Source organism: Eleginops maclovinus, chromosome 9 (genome assembly GCF_036324505.1).
Source record: "Eleginops maclovinus isolate JMC-PN-2008 ecotype Puerto Natales chromosome 9, JC_Emac_rtc_rv5, whole genome shotgun sequence".
In the NCBI taxonomy this organism is placed as follows: Eukaryota; Metazoa; Chordata; class Actinopteri; order Perciformes; family Eleginopidae; genus Eleginops; species Eleginops maclovinus.
This window is the reverse complement of record NC_086357.1, coordinates 10,231,238-10,248,820: the sequence shown is the minus strand read 5'-3', so window position 1 is coordinate 10,248,820 and position 17,583 is coordinate 10,231,238.

The window sequence follows — 17,583 nt, the reverse complement described above, 5'->3', positions numbered from 1 at the left end:
TGCCCCTGATCAAAGGGATCGATTTGGAAAATATCACAGCAGCCTCAGGATCTTCAAAATTGAGAAGAACTGTCAACAAAGCGCAGAGAAGAAAGAAATTTCACTGGCACCTGGTGTCAACATGGAGAAAAAAAGAGAACCAAATCAATACTCTGACCCTGAGAGGGGCTACTGTCGTGTATGTGAAATACCAAATAACAATCACCTTTACAATGCTCCCAGAGGCTCACGATAGTGTTATTTGAGCAGAAACAACATATTACAGACTCTGGGTTATGGATGTTGTCTGCTTGTTTTGTGGTCAGTTTGCAGAACTAACGATGTTTGCAGTTCAATACAGGAGAAAATGAAATGGTATCATCTGATGTTTGTCCGTAGCGCAGAGGTGTTCAGTCTGGTTTAGTTCAATCAGGAGCCACATGAAACGCCCTCAAGTCAACATCTGAGCATATTTTTATTGTAAAGTATTTCCTTTAGCACACTTGCGCTCGATGTTCACCCACTGGTTGGATTGTACTTGGACGGTTGATACCTCCCAGTCCTGTTTCTCATTGCCACTCAATAGGGGATGTAGAGGAACATTGGTTGGCAGCTGACATTGAGCCGTTGAAGAGTTTTCTTGAACATAACATATCTGCATTGGCAAGAGGAAGCCTTTTAATGCATGTTTTAACTGCCCAAGTAGCTGTTATGCCGACCATACCTAAAAGCCACAGCTAAAATAAACCTTTTAGCTGTGGGATTACCTAAGAAAACACTTTGACAGGTTTGTTCTTGTTAATGTCAACGCACCTTTTGCAAATAATTGTCCTACGGAGGGCACGGATGAGGAAATAATGTCTTTATAAAACAGGAAAGATGTGCTTTGATGTGCGTAGGAGGGACACAGCATCAGGTTGCCGGCACAATATGATCATCATGCCAATTAAGAGCCGTGTCAGCAGCAGCAAATGTTCAAGCAAACTATTACTGCAGTTTTCCTCCGGCTTGTTTTGCAACAGAACTCAAACCTCTACCTTCAATTTGCATTTACTAAAATAAGTGTTGGGTCCTATTTTGCACAAGATTGATTGTTGCAATTAGCTGTTTTGCATTGCAAAATATTTGTGCTCAGATGTAGAGAAGGCAGAACAATGCTGTATGTGCAAGTCTGGCAAGTCTGTGATGAGTGTGTGCATGTGTGTGTGTGTAACATTGTATCAGTTCATTGACCTTGAATGTGATGAGCGACACTGACAATTGCCTTCTTTCCTGCAGATTTTTTTTTTTTTTTTAACCAAAAAAAAAAAAAAAACTGTTTGCAAGGTAATTCAAAATTCTTATAGACAATGACAAACAAAGAGAGCAGATGCTTGTGTCAAGACTTACGCTTCTGTTGCTCGCAGATGTGTCCACTGAAGCATCGTATGAGTTGAGCTGGAAACCATGACTGAGACTAAAAAAGGTATTGACCCTTGATAATGGCCGGGCAGCACAAAGCAAAACACGTTTACAAGCTGAGTGAACCTAAAAGTGAGAGAGTCTGGAACTCGCACAGTCACAAAATGAGGCTCATTAATTTTCTGTTCACTAGAGAGATGTATGGGCTACTGGGCCGTACCCGCCAACTTTCAATGGTCTGAAATTACAGCTAAAGTGAAAACCATGGAGATGCTAAAGGCTATCATTCTCCCCACATGTCCTATTCATATCTGAGCTGACATCTCTTGACAGCACACAGGCTAAATGTAAAACTAAGATTCATCTAAAGTCTGTACTGTTTTATTTCCTAGTGGATTACGATTAATAATGTAGTTTTGATCTTAAAGAAGGAAAAATCAATGATTTTCAGTAAGAATTTATTCCTCTGTGGTCAAGAGCTGGGGAAGTACAAGAATTTCAGATTAAAGAGAACCACTCATGATTATTTAACATATTTTTCTATAAATGCTACTGAGCGAACAGAAAATTACTCTTCAGAGTAAGGCATATGACTGATGTTGTGGAGCATAATTTGATGAGTGACAACACAGAGAAGCAGGTCAATGCTCATCCCAGGAGGAAACACAAGTTTCATCCCATTTGCTTATCTTGCCTCCTCTTTTCCCTCACTCGTGTCTCTTTCTCGCCTCTTAGCTCCGCCCCAGTAAGAAGCAAGAGAAGCGAGGACAGAGGAGTCCTCAGGTATGAATTGGGATATCCTCGTTCACGCCATTTTCACTTTTAAATGATGCCCTCTAATGCTGCCTTGTGCACAGTCTTTCACCTGTCACTGGACTTCACTCAAAGTAAATCCTTTCAAACCTGTGATTTAGTTTAGGTCACATGTTCGTTGAAATTAATTTGTCCATCTTTTTTTTATTATATTTATTATTATTTTCGGTCCTGTATTTGTTTTTCCACATATAACATTTAAGTTATAATAATAATAATAATAATAATAATAATAATAATAAAAATAATAATAATAATAATAATAATAATAATAATGATGATGATGATGATGATGATGATGATGATGATGATGATGATGATGATGATAACAATAATAATAATAATAATAATAATAATAATAATAATAATAATAATAATAATAATAATAATAATAATAATAATAATAATAATTGGTGGGTTCATTTCATTATGTTATTTGAGCTTGTTTCAGATTAACTTTTGTATTGGATTTCTCCGACATAAGAGATCACTAAAAGATCTCGTGGATATTCGACAAGAATTTATATATAACCTAAATGTTCTGTGGGTTTTATCCATACATGGAGCAAAAAAACAGGAATAAGATCTGTATTTAATTAGTTAATAATCAAACCATGATTATTTAATCTGTAAGTACATTTCACACACCTTAATGAGTATGATCTCATTATTTGTTAAAGAGATCTATATTTTTTACTCAGATAGCAGTACTTTAAACATTTAATGACTGTTCTTCCTTTAACAGTAAGAACAGCAGCAGCTGACGGCTGTGGAACTGGGGCGGAGCTTTGATGCATGAGTAGCGATAATACGCAAAGTCTGAACTCATGTATCCTCCCTCTCATCTCCTCTGGAAGCCTCCTCCATCTTCTCCCCTTGACTCCTCCGTGGGCATTGAAGCGATAGGGATGTCCTTCAACATGGCGTGTCTCGATTGATTTCCGGGTAAATAATGAAGGAGAAAGGAGTTTAGGAGTCGAGGAGGGATATTAGGATGAACCTCCAGATTTAAGCCAAGGAAGAGAATTTTGTAGAAGTGCCAGAAGCTGCAGTTCCTCGAATGGCCACGTGAGCCTGGCTCAAAAAGCAAGCCAATCTCCATATACCTCCATGTATTAACGCTCAACTTCTAACAATAATAATGATAACACCATGGTTAAATGTAGAATTCATCAGCTTCACCTCTATGTTTGATAAGGCTGTAGTTAGGCGGTATCGCCACTGCCAAAATGGCGAAGAACAGAGGGCAACACATATTGAGCTTCACGATGGCTTCTATAGGAAACCTTTGGGTTACTCCACAGACTACACTGTTTCTACAGTCAGTGGTTTTACTCAAATGAGCAGATGTGGACAAATGTTGACGTTTTAGGCTCATATAATTGCGATTAGATTCTGACTGGGAAGATGTACCTTATTCCCCTTGAAAAGGATGGGTATTTTTCACTACATTTCTACATACAGTACCTCGCGTCTTAACAATCCTGTAGACTTTCTAGGCAAAAAATTGGAAAACCAGTGTCATTCTTTAAACTGGTGGCTAAAACATTGTTAGACACAAATTGTTTTGGGAATACCAATAATTTGGGTGTTTAATTAAAGAAAATTAATGAATCAAATAGTCTGATCTGGATAGTTTCACACTCAGGGACAGAAACAGATCTGTGCGCAGCTCAAGCTGAAAAACAGGTACAGATACAGGCTCAGACAAAGAGATATGTTAAGGCTTAAAAGCAGAGAAGTTGCAAAGTAGACAAATATTTTGTGACAGGTTTTACTTAGGCTAAGGGTTTGACAAAGGGAATATGTTTAGGCTTAGTTTCAAAGTATCATCTAAACGTTTTTTTGGTTGGTTCTTGAAAAAAACTAACAAAGAATGTGCCTTAAAATGCATTTTAAACTTAGCCACTTTAATCTGAATATGCAATTCAGAAAAAAAAGACAGAATACAAGAGGACAGCCCAGGAAATGTAGATTACATTAGGTTAAGTAAGGCCAGACAAGAGTACAAGCTAAAACGTTATGAACCCATTGAGATTCTCTCCGGTGTGAGTCTCGGGAGAGCTGCCACGGTGTCATATCTCCGCCACCCTGATTGAAATGAGAGGTGATGACACGGTAGTATTGATTCTTAGCATATATGCATTTTCGTAAAGGACAGGCCCAGCTGTATTGATTGACCCTGCACTCCAGGGATAATGTTAAGCGATGTACAGTCGTCCATACCGAGCCCATCTAGCAACATAAAATCTTGATAATAAAAAGACGGCAATTACTGACTAAGCAGAATTCAAATCAGACCCCTTTAGCCTAAGCGGCTGCTGAAAATGATTCTCATGTCAGGAAAATGCTGACAGGAATTTCTCGAATGATATGATCACTTTAAATGCATCTACTGTATATGGTATTTTCAGTATAGCATACAGTACTTAGTTGTTGACTTTTACTTCTGCAATGTGTAATAGATGAGAATCATAAGGGGGGGTAGCTTCAATATGCCCTCATTGCCTCAGTATGAAATGAAATTATGGTAGGATTGTCTAACAGCAACTCCGACCTCCCTCCTCTCATATGCTTCAATGTTGGAATTGGGGTGGTTGAATTGAACAGTTTTGTAAGTTTCCCAAAACAGACCATCTGACACATTCGCCCACTCATTCACAGGCCAGGTACACTTACCTGTTGGGCAGACCAGGGTTTGAAATTATCTCTCCTGAACTTATACTTGTATTATTTACACGCCATACACTTTTTGAGAATTGGGCAGGCAGTTTAATACAACCTTGTCACGAAGAAGTTACATTTAAAGTATATCACACTTTTCTTTTGGCAACTCGAAGGTAAATCAATGTTCTGTGGGTGGAAACAAACACATTCAAATGGAGGGAAGGGCAAATATGTATAGCAGGTGTACAAATTGTAGGACAATGAAAGCAGGATTTTGACTGTCTATGGTTAGATTTCAAGAACAAAATGTCAATAAACGTGCCTATAATTGATATTTTTTTAATATGAAAATGTATCAAATGAGAAAGGTAAAGGTGGTGAACACACTATTACTGTATCCTCCATGTCCTTGTTTGCCTCTCTGTGTTTGTGTTGTTCCTGTTCTCCCCTTCACCTGAACCCTGCTACCAACACACCTTGGTGTTCTTCTCCGACTCGTTGTTTTGGGAATCACTGGCAATAAACATACTTTGACGTTTTGGTATGAAGGCGGATTTTTTCGTTATATCTATTTACTGTATTGGTTTTAAATTACTTCTACCCATTTTGTTCCAAGTACACACAAAGCCATACATTATGCTATATTCACAGATTAAATAAATATAAAGCCTAAATAATACTGTATATCAAATTACAAGATTACGCAGAAAGCTTTCATTGTAAAAATAAAATTGTGACACTTTATGGGTCTTATGTAATACGATGGTGTCCATATAATATCTGATGAACTTTGTAAAAGGAATAATGACATCACTGACAATTTAATTTGTGTACCAGAACTCTCCAAACCGGATTCCTTCTCTGAATGTGTGTATACTTTTAATCTCTTTTAGGAACAAATTATCTCCCTACTTTTGTAATAATGAGACCCTAAAATGTACTTTAGTGTCTCCACCACAAGATTTTCAGGCCATAAAAGAGTAAGATGCCTTTTTCTGTGGATGCCTTTTATGCCATTTTCATTGTGGCAGCCCTGCTTTTATTTGAACTGTGTTTTGCATAACCACCATCGCCTCAAGTCACTCCATCTGTGAAACTCAAGCAGCATGAACAAAAGAGGAAAAGAGAGAAGAGACCGAAATTAGAAAATGGGAGGGAGAGCAAAAAGAGAGAAGATACATTTGAGGAGAAAGGAAGCACAGAAGGGATTAGAGCGCAAGTTTCAACTGTAACCTTGGTCTTGGTTTGTCTCAGAAGACAAAACTGTTCAATAGTACTTATTATACTTTTGGGGGTTTTCCCTTTCCTGTAGAGTGTTACAGTATATAAGTTTTGTGCATGTTTATTGTCTGGAAAGGCTAAAATCCCAAAGTTATCTTCCACCCTGCCTGAAACGCCTTGATTTGACTCCTTTGTTTACTTCTGTAACATCACTACGTTACACTTTTGCTTATTTTGGCTTGCGCTCTAACACATTGTGCATGATAGGCTAAGGGGTGGGACAACTCTAAGTGGGTGACCATCACAACAGAGCTGGCCTGCTAACCAATCAGAGCAGACCGTGCTCTGGTTTCAGACAGAGGGTGAAAAGAGGCGCTAGTATGGAAAAAATAAAGATCTTTTTGCACATGAAAGCATGGAAACATGTCACAATAGAGACAGAAAAAACAATTATGAAACCTATAAAATATTTATTTGTTTATCAAATGCTAGGTGAGCTGAACAATTTATTTGCCCCCCTATGTTTCATTTAGTAAGTAATGTACAGTTGTCCTCTTTGCCTGGCTGGCCATTTGTAATTTAATTGCCTTTTTTTTCAAATCTTCTAACAAATCTTCACTGACTGTGCACTGCTGCAACTTCAAAGTGACCTTGTCAGACTGCTGTAGTGTGACTGGCTTACTACAGTGTGTATTACAGCACCATATCGACTGATATAGCAGACTGCTGACGCACAAGTAGCGAGGTAGAGCGTGCCTTTAATCATCTCTTAACAAGAGCACTGATGACATGTGCAGCAGAGTGTTATCTGTCCTGTATCCCTTCGTGTGCCTGAATTATTCAGCTGGCACAGAATAAGGGAGACATGAGACAAGCCTGTTCACCAGATTAGTAGTTAATTAATAAACTTTAGGTGGTTTCAGTGTTTCAGCAAGCCTGCATTATTCAGTTTAAATATCTGTCCTAATTACCTCCCCTAAGGCTGATCTATGACTTTGTATTTTTTCCTTGGGGGCTCCATTTCTCCGGACCAGGTCTCCTATAAATAGCTTTTTTTTTTGGAGGCTCTTTCACCATGCATACCTTTTTTTCCTCCACTAATGATTGTAAGATCTGACCTGTCCAAACATACTTTACTGAGACGCAATACAGCCAAGAGCATGTGGATGTGGGAGAAATAAAAACCAAAAAAAGAGCCAGAATGGGCAATTGACTGCAATGTGAACTCCACTATGAAAAGTAAGGAGTGCGTAGGCTTTTAATTGTATCATAGTGCGTTCAATTAAAAAATGCTGCAAACATTTTTTTTGTAGATTAATGTACAATAAGGCTTATAACCATGTGGATTCAACACCCCAAAATCTAAGAATCATACAAGTACATCAATTTCATCAACTATGCTTAACTGCTTTTAGTGCTGCATTAAGAAACAATTAGTGGATCGTTTTCAATCTACGAAGGAAACTGTGTAGAGTCTCTGCCGTCCTGATGTCAATGGGGAGCTTGTGCCGACATTTATTATTTTGGTGAGTGATAGCACACTGACTGGCAGTAATAGGACATAGAAGACCGGCTGGGTTGTATAGTTTTTATCATGTCCAAGTTTGAGAATGGGCCTGAGATATTTGCAGCACGGTAAGCAATTACCCCTGACTTGAATTGGATTCTAGCAATGGTAACTAGTGAAGGATGCAGGAGGGAGTGTGAGGACAACTTGGGTATTGAAGACCGAGTCGGGATGAAGTCAATCCGAAGGAGCCTTTTGAAATTGTAGGAATTTCTATTGTTCAACTAAATGTATCACATTTTTAAGGACCTAAACATGAATGCAAAACAGGTTTTTATATGGCGAAACATGAATCATGGTGAAATTGTCATAAAGTATGGGAATTGCTCATGGACATGGCAAATTGGCTCAACAGCAACACCTACAACGCAACCAATGCCAATAATATGTCCTATGAAATTTGAAAGGTAAATGTACATGTGGAGACAACCAAAAAAGGTAGTCTCGATGGAACAACTTCATCGTGATGTGAACAAGAAAAGAGTGTGACATTTTTAGAGAAAAACTTTACACACAGATTCCTGCTGCCAGCCAACATTAGTTGCATCCAGACGTGTAAGAAATATGTCCTTTACTCTATTAAAAGGTGCTATACCTCACTGTGAAAAAAGTACGTTAGTATCAATTATGAAAATGTACTTACAGTAAAATAATTGCTTGTGCGGTTACAAGTGATGTGTCAGTCTCAAGAAAGTGTTTCTTTTCATTTATGGTATATTACTATTGTAGATGTTTAGGTTAAGGTGCTTTAGCTCCATTATGAACAGTTGGGTGGTCTGATCTACAGAAAACATCACATTCTATGAGATCATCATATGTTTATAGCTTTGTCACTTTCATATTAGAACCAAGTATATTTCCAGAAACATCTCTATGTTTAGCTTTGCAATGAAAATGTTCCAGCCTATCCAAGAAGAATAGTTTTTAAAAACAAAAAGCAACACAAACATTCAAAATTAACATATACATTATTTAAAAACACATTATTTACATCTGAGATGTAGTGTATGGATGTAAAGTAAAATTGGAGAATCTTAACAGTACTTGAGTAAATGTACTTAGTTTCTTTCTACCACTGATTGTATTTGTACTTATGCAGGTATTAAGTTCTACAAAGACTACAAACTACAACTACAAACAACCAATACGAGCATTGTTCAACCCTAATGCTTAAGAGTATTCCATCTTTTTAGCACTGCACATCTAAAATGTTGGCCAATACGGCCACTGCAGAAAACAAAACCCCTTTAGTTGAGGGTTCATTCAAGCCTGATTTGATGGATACATGACAACTTCATGATAGCTTTATTCTCGTGTTCCACAATTCAACACATGATAAATGTGATCAGTGACCTGATCAAGTAAATGCATGCTAATCCATGATAAGAAAACAGGAACGAGAGAAAGAGAGTGATAGGCTCAATAAGTAGGAATAGAATGACAGATCTCAAGATGGGAGATGAATGTGAACCAACAGTTAACACTCCCCTATTTAAACTCCGTCGACACAATATATTTGCAGTGATTAAATAGCAAATGGCACTAAATCATCACGTAAAAGTAAGGTTGATATATTGGCCCCCGAAAAAGTAATCCATTCTTTGACCATGTTGTTTGAATATCAAAGAGTGCTGCGATGTGCGCCACGTGTTCGCCGACATCTGCAATTTAAATTGGGAGTCTGAATGTGCATTAAGCACATCAGCATCAGCATCAATCATTTGGCATTTAGTTAGCTAAGCTGTAAGGGAGGAGGTTGGTTCAATGTTCTCCTCTTTAATGAGAAAATAGTTCCATCTGAATTTGCCTCATAAATCATTGCCACGGTGACCAAATACTCTGGTTTTAAAGTACCAGTCCCTTTAGACTGTTTTCCTTATGATTCAGCATCCTTTCTGTGTTCTTTGCTGTTACTAAAAACACATTATTTAATGGGCATTTTGTGGCATAATAAGCATGTCAGAAAAATAGCTTGCTTTGTAATTTCTTCATCTTATATCAGCATTGCATTTGCAGCAGTACATATTCATGTCCCTTTGGGATGTGCACATTAAATAAATTGCAGTACATGTCGTATCATGATTATTTACAGCTGTGCTCTTACTTTCTTTGTTTCTTTGTTGTGAACACTGTCAGCTTACACCAATGTGCCTCTGTTGAAGCCCAGTTGTGAAAAGCATTATGGTTTCATAATTAACAAAGCTCTCATAAGTGTGCTCCATCATTATCAGTCCAAGATGAAATGTATTTTGAAGTCGGAAGAGGCTCAGTCGCCTGTCAACTGTCATAACCCCCCAGGTGTCATTTTCTAATCAAACTTTCATTTATTGTCTCCTTCCTTCTGCAGACAGGCGGGCAAAAAGAGTTTTTCTCCATTGCTAAGACCATCTGCTATTGTGGGAATCATTTCAAGGTTGTGTATGCAATTTCACACCACAGTAAGCCAGAGTAGGGTCCATAGTGCACCCGTAGGTCTAGTTATGTGGAACAGAAAGCCACCTGAAAAGGCGACAGCTCTAAAGCCAGAGGCTACGGAGTAGCCGTTTAAGTATAAGCCTCTTGGTCAGAAATTGTACTTAAGGAGCAGACGAACCTCGGTTTTCTACTTGTGTATGGTGTTTTGTCCTTCATGCTCACTTATTCAAAGTTGAAGGTTTCAGAAATGTGTTTGAAATGGAATTGCCCTCTGCAGGTTGTACGCACTACATGTGGAGACCCTTTTACAATGCATTTCATTTCAAGACAGCTCTTGGCTGTGTTCGTCCAAATGGCAGTTGTCAGTGAATTTCGATTTCCCATGACTAACTGCAAAAACCACTTCATCTGTTGTCATATTTATCCTTTTTTCCTCTTTGTGTTTCAGTACTTTATGTTTTGAATGAGCAAACATTCGCAACATTGAGGGTCAAATTCACCAATAATTGTGTTGTAGCCATGCAAAGTGTTGCCTATAAAGTAATGTCTGATGCCCCGGTGCAGTTTGCAAGTATTGAAAGAGGCCCTATGATGCTTTTGGGGTTTCCTATTCCTGCCATGTGTTTTATAGGTTCTTGTACTTTCATATGGTTCACACCAGCCTGAAGTGCCTCCATTACTCCTTTGTTAACTTCTGTAACATGGTGATATCACTACGTAACACTCATGCTACTATTGGCTAATGCTCGAAACACATTGTTCGTGATTGGCAAAGCAGCGGGACATTTCTAACACAACTCTAAGCATTTTACCAATCCCAACAGAGCCGGCCAGTTTATCGGTTTCAGAAAGAGGGTGAAAAGAGCAGGCAGTATGAGAAAAATGAAGCACTTTCTGAACATTAAAGCATGTAAAAATGGGCCAGTGGCGGCACAAAATACAAATTAAGACTTTAAAATGAGCATAGTGTAAATGTAGAGAGGGTTCTACTAAATTGGGTAAAGAGTGATCTGGGCAATCAAGAGCAAATTACTTAAGTTTAAAAGGTTAAAATAATTCATTATTTGACATAAAAACTTTACTCTAAGTATAATTAAAGCAATAAAGCAAGCTAAAAGGACTTACAAATATATATATTTTTTAATCCAGCTTAGCTCCCACTCTAAAAAAACAGACAAACAGCAGTCACTTGTCTTTTAAATTCAAATCAGGTATTTGATTAGAGTAGTTTCTCACGAAACAAGCACAGAGCTCTAAACTCTGCCCTCTTCTGTCCTTGGCTTCACACTCTTCACTGGACTGCTGTTTGTCTTTGGAAAATGGTCTGTCTGCGTCTTCTCTTGTCTTCTTCACTGTGTTTCTTCCCTCCCCTGTGTTCCCTGCCTTTTATATGTAGGCCATGATTGGCCCCAAGTGCTGTCAAGTGTCCTTAATCCCCAGAAGTAAATAACACCATTTCAAAATAAAAGCATGCTAAAAGGAAGTAAAACTAGATACAATTAAACAGTTCAAACACTAAAAGCACACACAAACCATGCAATATGATTAAAATACTTTGCAATGTGACAAAAGTATGTTCTATTTAAACTAACTAATACAGTATGTACACATTTGGTGCACAATTGCAAAAACTGTTCAATTCACAAGATCCTCCATAAAAGCAACACGCAGTTGCTTGTATGTACAGTGACATTTTTTTCAGAGATTTGGAGGTAACTGAGGTGCATTTGGTGTCTGCTTCAACTCGTTTATTTGACCGTGCAGTGATGACAGTTGTGTCATGAGAAATAAATGAAGTGAGGAATAGAATGCACTATTAAAATATAAATATATATTTATTTGCTCTCCCTTCTTTCCCAAATCCTTGGGTTTCATGTTTCCTCTCTGGAAGCCTCTCTTGTGGAGTTTGGATATAATTGGCAGTCTTACGAGTCCCCCCTGCCTCAGACTGACTCTGACCGGTCATGAGGGGAAGCATCAAGCACATTTATACTTTACCACAAGCATTATTAAAAACAGATGCTGAACTTTCTGGGCATGTTTTAGCTGTAATATTCCTTAAAAACAATATCTGTGTTGGGCAGATCAGCGTGTGCAAATGATTGGCAATTCTCATCAAAACATTGAATATTCTGTTGTTCAGGATTATGTGAATCCTACTATGCCAATATGATGATTCTAAAAATCCTTAATGAAGTTATAAACCAATATTGTCTGATAAAACACATCGAAAGCAGAACATAATTATTTGACAAAAAATGATACATGAGAGTTTGCAAGCACAACATCTTCTTATTTATCTTTGAAACAATATAAAGGATTTTTATGGATTTCCCATTCCTGTAGTTTGTTTTTGTTTTTGTGCATGCAAATGGTGTATTAAGGCCAAAGCCTCCCCCTTGGACTCATCAAAGCAGACTTGACTCTGGTTTCAGTCAGAGGGTGAAAAGAGGTGCTGCAGCACTGACTGAATGAGAAAAATACAATACAGGCCCAAAATACACGATATGTACCTGAAAATGAATATAAAAGGGCCCCTTTAATATTAATATTATCCACATTGGCCGGTATTAATTAGGGTGATGAAGAATCAAACATGAACCGTCAGTTTCAAACATTCTTGACAATTGTAAAAGTGTTTATATACTTCTGAAGCTGCACATCTGGCAGAACATGACATTTGAGGTTGTATCTTACAGGCGCTCCTTGCTCAGCCTTGCATGCAGGCTTTTCTCAGATCAGTTACGTGTGTGCTGTTCACTGTGAGCAGCCTACGGGTTAGAAAAGTATGCAGCCTTTGTGTGGAAGGTCAGCGCTTCAAATCGTCGGACCAGCTTTAAAATTTGATTAGGCAAAGAGAACGGGTACCTATCTGTGCTCCCATGACAACTAGGAATCGAAGTGCCCTTGAGCTAAGCATTTAACCTCCCACTGCTCCACTGGAGCTGCTCATTGGCCAGAAACCGAAAACAATGGCTATAGTGTGGGACTCCCATGTGTGAGTGCTTTGTACTTCAGCTGGGTGAAAATTAGTGTGCCTCTCTAGTCAACCTTGCCTGAATAAATATAGATTAAAGACACAGGCAACCAAGAAACTCCACAGCACAATAAGTAAATCTCGCAATATAAATAACAAATAAATAAAATATAAATATGCAATACAGCTGATTGTTAAATTGCTGACATTGTTCTGCACTTGTTAATGAATTCAGGTTTAGTATTAACCTTAATAGAACTATAAGCCAATTTGGGTTTTATTTTGCCTCACATAATATTACAGTTTGCAATAAAAGCCTATCATCCAGAGAACACGGCTTTTGTTTTTAAATCATTCGCTTGCTCTCATCCAAAGGAGGCCAGTGAAAAAGTACAGCAGTGGTAACAACTTAACCAGCACATAGGAAAAAAGTGCCCTAAAGTGCACTTTGCAATCTGCTCCAACAATTCAGGGTACACACTTCCCAGGTTGCACTGCCCCTGGCTTGACAAATGGAGGGAGCTGGTTTCACACTAATCACTGTGGAGTACAGTACATCAGCTGCTGTGTCTGCAAAGTGGGCCTTTCCCGCTGGATATTGTACAATCAGACCTCCACAGGAAATGTACTGAGTGACTAAGAGAGGGAAAGGTGTGCGGGTGTAAGACAGAGTGATAAAAGGCAAAACAGAATGAGAAGAGGGAGAGAGATTTCAGAGTTTGCTGACCTTGGCATCCGTGTGGCAGAGTTGTACTAACTGTCCTTGACTTTGACATGGAGAAACTATCAGAACCCTTTAGTGCTCCGAGTGGATGGGGATTAGAAGGCTCTCTCTCTGTCATTGCATGCTGGGACCCACTGGAAATGGAGGACCAGATGGGCGGAAAGCCTCTGGCTCCAACTGTTGATTTGCCTGGACAGCATGGGATGGATTGAAGGCTGACTATTTGTGTATATGTGTGGGTGAGTCAGTGTGTTTATATTGTTGGTAAGTGAGTGTATCAGCGTGATAAAGAGAAAGCGGCTGAGGGAGGGAGCGCGGGCAGCAGATCTCACTCGGCTGGTGAGAAAGGGTGTCTGAGTGTAATGGGCACATTTGCCTCCCTTTACATACCGGAAACTTTGGCTCCAGACCGTGGTCTTCGCAGGCTGCCATCCATGGCTGAAGCTACGCTGCTCCAAGCCATGTAACCTACCTCACTTGGCAGCAGATACAGCAGCGCTCAGCCAGGGATTTCTGGAAACAAGCACTCTGCCGCCTGCATGCCGTGTTTATATGCAATCAAACCAAAGTTAATGGGAGAATTCTCCCTTGCAATACAACAAAACAGAGGTTTATCACTCACACCCTGAGGGTTTATGAATGCCATATCCACACACCATATGACAGCCCTCCGTGTGAATTTCCCCTCTGCACTGTCACATGCTGCACCCTGCTATTATATACTGTAGCTACAGAGTACTGAGCTCCCCCCTCCTTTCAACTTCTTCAAGCTATAAAACGCATACTGGGGAGACTCTGACAAAAGCACATGGATATAGCCTCTCAGATATATTAAGTCACAAACCCCCACAGAAAAAAATTGCTCTGGTAACTGCCAGGAGGATGCAATACTCGGCAGAAATAAAAAGTCAACCGTGCCATGGGGATGTGCCTCAGCTTTATAGAAGGAGCCACTGTTCTCTACCTGAAGCCCAATCTTTGAACATGTAAGTGTAAAGTCATCTTCAGGATTTTTTTACGCACCATAAAAATGAAACATGTTATCATCAAACAGCTACGTAAGTTCAGTCAGGAAGGCTGCAGCTTGTAAGTCTGATCCAAAAGAGTGCTTGCTAGTATTCCCTTTAGACTGCAAATGTTGTACAAAGTGGCTGCAGTGCTGTCAAAACAACTAATAGTCTGTTATGGAGGTAAGACTTTGAGACAGGTGGCTAGCATGCGTTTATGGTATTCTACGTTGCAGGATGTAATGTATGGATTTACTGGTGCTCTTCTACAAGGTCGCTAGAATCTTGTGCATGCTAGAGAGAATAGAATAAGAAATATACAATTGAATAACTCATAATTTGTTACTGCCCACTCTGCAGAAAAGTCAGTCCATTTGAACTTTGAAGATCCAGGCCTGTTGCAGACTGTGCTGCTTTTGCTGACATACTGCTCCAACTACCACCTGTTTAGAGTTGCTTTTATGTTCTATGACAGGCACATTATGTGCCACTTAATAGCTGTGTAATTGCTCCACTGTACCAACAAAGCAAACAAAAGCAGGGACACTGCAAAATAGCACAAAGGTTACATTTCTTTAACCAATATCCAAGCTGTTCTGAATGTGGATTGGTTGTCTAAAGTTTCTCGAACAATTATGCAGGTTTTGTCTTATTTTCTTGTTGAAAAGCAAAGTGAAGCATCTAATCCCTCAGCTGAGACAAAGCACATCTACACAGTTAGCCTAAATTCAATGCTGGAGGTGGGTTATGGTCACTGAAAGGAGTTGTCTCGGCCTACAGGAGATAGATCAAAACGAATAGTCAAATCCAGTATAATCCCACAAAGCAAAGGGATACAGTTCTGAATGTCTTCCATAACTCTACCCACGCAGCTAAGCTCCTACAAAGAGGACAGATGATGACTTGTGGGCATTGGAATCTTTCTATTCAAAATGCTTTCTCTTCATGCTGTACTGTATGTATTCATACTAAGGGGTTAAAGAGACAAAAATACAATTTGAAGTGGTAAATCTGGCTTCGGATGCACATTGAGTGCAGCTTTCTATGTTAGAAGAAGAAGAACACATACGTTTATAATCCCTTAGCGGGACATTTCTTTCTCCTTTCTGTTGTGTTTTACAAACATTACACACACAGGGAGGATATACATGCACAAACACAGAGGAAACACATGCACAAACACAACCACATGCACATAGGAGAGGTGGCAGAGCAGAGAGGATGCCAGGTACCCGGCACCAGGGAGCAGTTTTGGGGTTTGCTGCCTTGCTCAAAGACACCTCGGCAGTGGCTCAGAAGGCGAAGTGGCACTTCTCCAGTGCCAGTTCACCTTGTCCTTCAGAACCAAGTCCAAGCCCCTACAGACTGAGCCACTACCCCAACTGCCATTAGAGAAAGCATATGGATTTTCTTCTGTAAAATAGTATTTGCTTCCCTCTTGGATTGTGCAAACAATCTTCAAGACATCAAACAACTGCTCTGGCCTTGGATGCATAATTTGTCTCTTGCTGTTCCTTTTTGCTCTTCTGAACAACACTTAACACCATCAGACTATATGATACAATTTTCTGGCTCATATTTACACAAGGAGAATCTAAAGCAGCAATCTGCTTTAGAGGAGTCAAATATGGTGTTAACCTTGTCATTTTCCAACTGAATCTTTGTGTCATCTATTTACTGTATTACATAATTAAATAATGTTGTTTAATCAAGGGAGGCTGTGACACAGTGGAATAGTGCACTGCTCTTCTGATCAGGGGAGAGCAGTTTCCAGTCCCACTGCATGGAGGTAAGACTTTGAGACAGGTGGCAGCATGTCGTTGTGTCCTTGGGCATGTCACTTCACCCAAATTGCTCCTGTCGGGATCACCCACAGTACTGAATGCATGTAAGTCGCTTTGGATAAAAGCGTCTAACAAGTAACATAATCAGTATAATACTCTATCAGAGATTAAGGAACCAAAGATATGTTGAAATACTGGCTTCATTAAGAAACATGCAGCTACTGGTATGATCTTTCTTTTTTAGGGTGTTGTTTTGGCCTTTGTGTTTCTACCCATGGCCCTTTTGACTCCCTTTGATGAAAAATAGGAAAACAAATTGGTATTTGCTGTTTGGAAGCATACATCTTTCTCATATTTTGAGTTGGTGGGTTCCAAAGCAGAGCTAAATTAGAGAGTAATCCCTGATTTATACTATCCAAGAGCCAAGGACCAATACTCAGATTGCTTTATTCATTGAACAATGTAATAATCATGACCACAATCATTTCCTGACCCCAGTTGTTTTGATTGCAAAAACAAAATCATAATTAAAGTCAAGAGCTCTTAAACCCCCACTTTTGCAACAAAAGCTTCGCCCCTACTTCGGATGTGCTACTGTCCACTGCACATCTCCTCTCCTGCAGATTTTATGTGAATTTGACAAACAGCAGTGCTGCTACAGTGAATGGCTCTTGGGAACATGCTGTGCTTTACTCTTAGCAACTATCGTCTGCAGTCACACTGTTCTTGAAACTTGTGGTGTGAAAACATATTGTGCTTTGAGTGCATCAATCTCTCCCTCCTTCTGATTTTCTGAAGGTGAAAACAAAGATGTAATGCCTGATAATCTCAGTAATGGGAGCTTTACTGCATTACAAGTGCTAACTATTGAACCTTTACACCCTGTGTTCAGGGCAAATATTGGAATTTTTCATTCCAGTTCAAGGTGTTCTAGCTGCACATTGAGCATGGATAGAGAGCTCATTCTGCTTAATCCATAGGGGATTATCAATTATTTACTGCATAAGACGGATCAAGCTAATTTGCCC